Below are 6,526 nucleotides of genomic sequence, written 5' to 3' on the forward strand. Positions count from 1 at the left end.
AGGCCACTTGGTAGCTGGGCAAGCTGCCCTCCGGCCCTTCAGCTGGTGCCCGTTCCACACCTGGGAAGCTAAGGCCTGGGGGGCTGAATGCAGCCCTAGCTTGCATGATTCTAGCCCCCGAGGCTCAGGGTCCCCCCCTCGAGCATTGAGGAGCCTGCTCCAGTCCCTCCTCTTCTCACTTGTGCATGGCCCCTGACTGATTTTTCTGCGGGTCAGAGGCCCCTGACACAAAAAAGGTTCCCCACCCCTGCTTTAGGGTGTGACGAGGCAAAGGAATTACCCAAGTGTCAGCCACGCTTTCAAAAGAGGCCTGGATTTTGGCGATACCTTAATTTTTCAGGGGTCTGGGTTGCGAGAGACCTGGTTGTCAGCAGGGGCAGAATGGAATGATTAGGATTCATGGTTGCTCAGCTGCTCTGGAAATCCATGCCCAAGCCTCAAATAGGATGCAAAAGGTTAACCAGTTAACCAGTTACTCGGTAAGCATTAGGCTTACCAGAATGCTTACTTGGTAACCAGTTAATGGGCCTGTCAGCTGCCTGGATCTTGCTGCCAGGAACCCAGCCAACTCAGCAGGCAGGGATGCATGATGGGTAGGCAGGACCCTGGCTGCGGACGTGCTGCCATGGCCACAGTGGGGGCAGGCAGGACCCGGCCCCAGCTGCACAGCAGCAGCCCCAGATCCCGGCTGCACTAAAGAGGCGGGCAGGCAGGCTCTGCCCCTGCTTCAATGGCCTGACATGCCTGCCCATAGCCCCGATACAAACCCCTCACCTTGGCTGCCCTGCTCCCACCAACGCTTAACCAGCACCCCTCTCCACTGCAGTCTGTCCAGGGCTGGGATATGATTCCCAGCCCGGCCTCTTCTCAGGGGAGGGGGGTTGGGAGGTTCCCCCCAACACTGTTTTAAGGTAAGGAGGCCACTTACCTGCTCTGCTGCAGAGCCCCATCCCCAGCTGGCCACTCTCTTACAGGTGTGGCTGCCCCAATGGTCATTCTGCAGTATAGCTGTCCCCTGATCTTGCTGCCCCTAGTGGTGACTGCATCTCTTCCTGTCCTTTCTGCCTCCTCCCTTTCCGTGTGCTAAAAAACAGTCCCATTCTCTGCACTTTCCATTTTCCTGGCACAACCAACCCCTGGCCTTGCTTTACATTAGAGTAAGAGGATGCCCCACACTGAATTTGGTGGCCCTAGCTCTTACTGTTTAGGAGGAGTTCTTGCAGATATTTCTAATAAATATATAGATATCTGCTAGTCATGTGCCCTTTGTAGGACAGCTATATTAATATTTGTGCAGGGGTTTTCACCTAGCTTGTATGATAAAATTAGCTATTTATGGGACTAAAATAATGTGAAATATCATAGTCTCGTGGCATTTCGACTTTCCAAAGACTATAATAATGAGTAGATCTCACATCACTCGGGGCCTTACGCATGTCTCCCTGAAGTGTGTTTGTGTGGGTGAGAGGTTCAGGGAGAGGTGGACTATTTCCTTTCCCTGCCTATTGGGTTATTCACTCTGTCTAGGACAATATAGGCTAGGGGAGTATCCCAGGTGGCCTAATAGGTCTCCTCCATCTCTGGACTTTGCAATTCTGCAATAAAGTTACATTAGTTACATTGCTGCATGATCAGGAGGAGGTTGGACTTAGAGGTAGATGATGTGTCTGACAATACAATCAGATTCATCAGCTGAAAACCCTGGACTGCTGATTCATTCCTCTCCTGCTCTAGTCACATCGGTTGCTACCTCATTGTACATTTCTTGTGCATTAGTGTAGGGAATGGCCATGGGGGCTGTGCAGAGCAATTTGGATAGGACCAAGACTTGGCAAAAGGTTTGAACGGGCCTCAGTGAGAAATTTGAGAGAGAAAGAGAGAGAAATAAGCCAGTGCTTTCAACTCCCTCCCTTGGGGGATTTTAAAGCCAGTGTAAAATACATCCAAATTTTCATAAAAAAAGAAAAAAAATGTAGTAAAACAAACATATTTAATTGTCCCAAGATCTCACTTTAAAAGTCTTGCCCGTGCCCAATTATTATAGGCCTGGTTTTACTGAAATCTTGAATACTGTAAATGCCACTTGAATTCAAAGAGAGCTGTAGGCGCTTCACACCTGTGAAAAATCTGGTCTTACGTTTGCATAGCAAAAAGAAAAGTAAAAGGGAAACTCTCCAAATGTAGAGTACTGTATCTGTGTGCATGTGTATGTGCATGCACACACACACACACAAGGTAACTTGTCTTATATTTCCAAGATGACAAACATGAGCTGGGTACACAACTACAGGCAGTCCCTGGGTTACATGGATCCGACTTATATCGGATCCCTACTTACAAACGGGGTGAGGCAACCACACACTAGCTGCGCCCCCCCCCCCCCAGCAGACCGCCAAGACGAGATGCGCCGCGGTCTTTTCTCAGCAGACACCTCAGCTTGAGAATAAAGGACTGAGGGAAGTGAGGTGTGGGAGAATAAAACTGAGCTCTGGAGAAATGTTTGGCTAGAGTTTCCCCTACAATATATACCAGTTCTGACTTACATACAAATTCAACTTAAGAACAAACCTACAGTCCCTATCTTGTAGGTAACCCGGGGACTGCCTGTATATCCAAAACCATTTTAGCTGCTGAATCAATTACTACCACACTATCTGATTCAGATAAATTTATCAAGGGACTTTGATCTTAGCGATCATGGGAAATGGTAGCTGGAAGATCTAAGGCCTGATTGTTCTGGGCCGGATTAGAAGTTGCTCTTGCATCTGATCCTATGATTGTCATCATCTTTAATAGTATTTGTATTTCAAATGTCCAATCCTTCATGCACAGGATGTGAATAAACCCTGTTGACTACAATGGGAGTTACTCAGACTCAAGAGGGTGAAATGAGGGCCTCAGACAAGCCTGTAAATCAGTAAGGATACGTCTAGACAGCGGGGCTATTTCAGGACACAGTAGGTATCTTTTAAATGCACCTGTTATTTCAAAATATTTTTCAAAATAACGGGCGCGCACTATTCTGGCATCCCTGTAACTCTCGTTCCATGAGGGTTAAGGGATGTCTGGAAATAGCGTGTTATTTCGAAATTTGGCACTGTGCAGACACGCCAAATTTTGAAATAACTTATACCATAGAAATAAGATATGCAATTTACATGGTGCAAATTGCATATCTTATTTCGAGTTTAGGGTGCTGTGTAGATGCACCCTAAGTGAAAGGAAAGGAGGGCAGTGCCTCTATGTACATCAGAATATAAAGCACCTTTTACTTTGGATGTTGTCATCTTCTTGGTTAGAAAATCTATGTGGCTTGTAGTCATGGAACACGGAGGAGGTTAGACACTGTTGTGATGAGACAGACAGATGATTACTTTAGATAGATTTCACAGAATTTCTGGAGAAGTTGCTATTGTGAAATATAATTTTTTGGCAGTTTGGAAAATATGTTTTAAATTATATACAGGCCACTACCCAGGGCAATGCAAGCAAGGATTATTTATTAAAATGTCAGTGCTGAGTGGAAGCTAGCCAAACATCTCCAAACAAAAAGGGGAGGTAAACAGTTTGACATACACACACATATATAAATATATATATGTGTGTGTAATAAATGCATCACTGAACCGTCCTCTAGGATCTTTTCTCCATAGACCTTAAAGTGCTTTGTAATGGTGAATATTTTCATGGGGAAACCGAGGCATGGAAAAATTGCTTGATTTACCAGTGTCACTCAGAGAGAGAAAAAGCAGCTGGATCTCCCTTGCTAATGCAGTATTCTTGCTGTTCTGCTGCCTCTCCCCAGTAATACACAAATCAAATAACAGTCTATGCAGATGTTATGTTCCCTGGTTAGAAGGTTGCTAAATGTTTACAGTCAGGGAATATGCAAAATAAGTAAGGAAGCACAGGCTAAAAGGCTAAAGAATAAACTACATGGAAAGTATTGATATAACATTTATTAAAGGGAGATGTTACATTGATGCACCTGCTGATCACGTGATCATAGCATAGAAATCACATCATAATTACATAATAATGCAATTCTTGTAAATAGAGTTGCACACACTGATCAAGAGACTAGCACTGTCTCCCTGAGCACTGTGGTGATGACACAGATTATTTTTCATGGAATAACACCGGCAAATTTGATTTAAAAGTGATAAGATCATTACTGTGTTTACAGAGATCACGGGGTAGCATGTGCTGTTCATTCATTATTTTATCATACTGGGTTTTTCTATCATATATTCTGCTTACTCCTTGAGGCCAGTTCCACTAAAAGCAGCTCAGGCAGAAAGATTGCTGCATGTTTTTACTTGTGGTTAGTCCTAAAAACCCATAGCTAAGAATATGTAAAAACAGGAAGAGAGAACAAGACAGGAATAGAACATTTGCTACCTCTCCTATGCGTAAGGGAGATACGTCGCCCAATTTAACATGATCACATATTGCTTAGCTGGAGCATCCCTGAAACAGCTGTTTAATTTGCTATTTTCAGCCCTGTTGCATGTTGATTCAGGTCCTGATCTTGTTCCCAATGGAGTTGAGGTCAAGTTCCTATTAATTTCAACTGGAGCAGGACTGGGCATTTTTCAGGATTTTTGCACAGCACAAGTTCCTACAGTGGAGCCTGATCTCAGACAGCCACTACTCTCCTGGAAGGCAGTGACAAAACTTCAGTGGCAGCCCCACTGAAACCAAGATCTTTGCCTCCCAGGGAGTATGTCCACCCCCCAGATCGGCGCTGTAGACTTCACCACATCTTCACCAGGGAGTGGGCCTTCTCCATACAAGTACCTGCTGACTGGGCTCCAAAGAGCAGGGAATTTATTGAATGGGGACACTGCAATTGCAGCTCCATTCTGGATGGGGGCTATGAAGAGGATTAACTCTGCATTCAGGTCAGATGGAATCACACCCGTATCAGGTTGTAACACATCATAACTTTCACAACTCTAAAAATAAATGTAAGCGGTTTGTTAGAACCAGTTGGGCAGTCAAAAGGCTAATATATTAATAACATGTTAGACTAACAATGGCATGGAACAATAACCAGGAAGGGAACAATGGATTAACTCACTACTGAAAATAGCCAAGTTTAAAATAAAAAACCCTCAATTTTACAAGATCCAAGAACCAGCAGCGGCAGCCCTTTTTTGGTATTTCCAAAGATTGTAGTACTCCCATCTACATTTCAGAGGGGATGTGTCAGCCATCCCTAATTATTCCAGATTCACACCAGAGGTCAGAGTGTGACACATGTGCTTGAATGGGAGAATTCTCTGACTATTAAGGGTGTGGATCCAGACAATAGTGTTTTTAACTTTCCTTGGTGTCCTCTCTCTTTTTTACCTTTCTCATTATTTGCTCTGTTACATTTCACATTCCCGTGCACTGCACCTCATTCTGCTCTTATTCCTGATTCACACTGGCGTGAGTATTACCAAATATATAACTAGACTGACACCAGCCCCAGTATCTCTGCAGGAAGATTAACACTATGTACCCAAAACCTTTAGATCAAAGATGCTTTCTTAAAAATTAACTATAGATCCCAAAGCACTTTACAAAGGAGGGAGATGCCATTATCCTCACTCTATAAATGGGGAAACCGAGGCACTGACAGGTGAAGTGATTTGATCAACACACGCTAGCAGAGCTAGGAATAAAACCCCAGTTTCCTGAGTTCTACTACAACACACTACCTACTAGGACACACTGTCTCTCTGGTCATGTATCTGGGTTTGTATCTTTGGACTTGACTCTGCTACCCTTACTCATACTGAGTAGCATGTTACTGTGAGAGCTGACCCACTGATTTCTATGAAAATTCACAGAGCATGGTCTGAGGATGGCAGAATCCAGCCCAAAGAAACAAAGGCAGGTTTTGTCATCAAGCTGATAGAGGGGATTTAGGGTGTCTTATTCCCCCAGGCCTCTTTGCCAAATCTCAGCCTATAGATTTAAGTGGGTGAAACTGAATTAATTCGTTACTGACAGACAAAATTCAGGCAGTGGATTAACCTACAAAGAGATTGTGCTCCTGTGAGTATGACTGAACTTGTGGGTCATTACATAAAAGTAGGAGACCATAACAGAAATACAGAATCACGTCTTTTTTTAAATCAGATGAGTACATAATGGTAAATTTAAGATGACAATGCTGAGTATGCAGAAATATTGACCAGTCCTGGGTGCATTCCATCCTCTTTCTATGCTATGAATAGATGTTTCTCCAAAGAGCCAGATCCCCCACCTCAGTTACACCATAGAAGGCCTCAATTCTATTCCCATTGATCTCAATGATGTAGAACTGGGCCCTAGCTGTAGAGTAAGTCCACTAAAAGTCACTGTAGAGCAGACTGTGGCCTGTTCAAGAGACATGGGCCAAATCTACACTAGACCCAGAAGGTCGGCTTAAGGTACGCATCTCCAGCTACGTAAATAATGTAGCTGGAGTCAGACAACCTTAAGCCAAGCATGGTGCAGTCTCCACAGAGGGAGACTGATGGGAGCAAATGCT

This window comes from Pelodiscus sinensis, chromosome 20 (genome assembly GCF_052426305.1).
Source record: "Pelodiscus sinensis isolate ZL-2025 chromosome 20, ASM5242630v1, whole genome shotgun sequence".
In the NCBI taxonomy this organism is placed as follows: Eukaryota; Metazoa; Chordata; order Testudines; family Trionychidae; genus Pelodiscus; species Pelodiscus sinensis.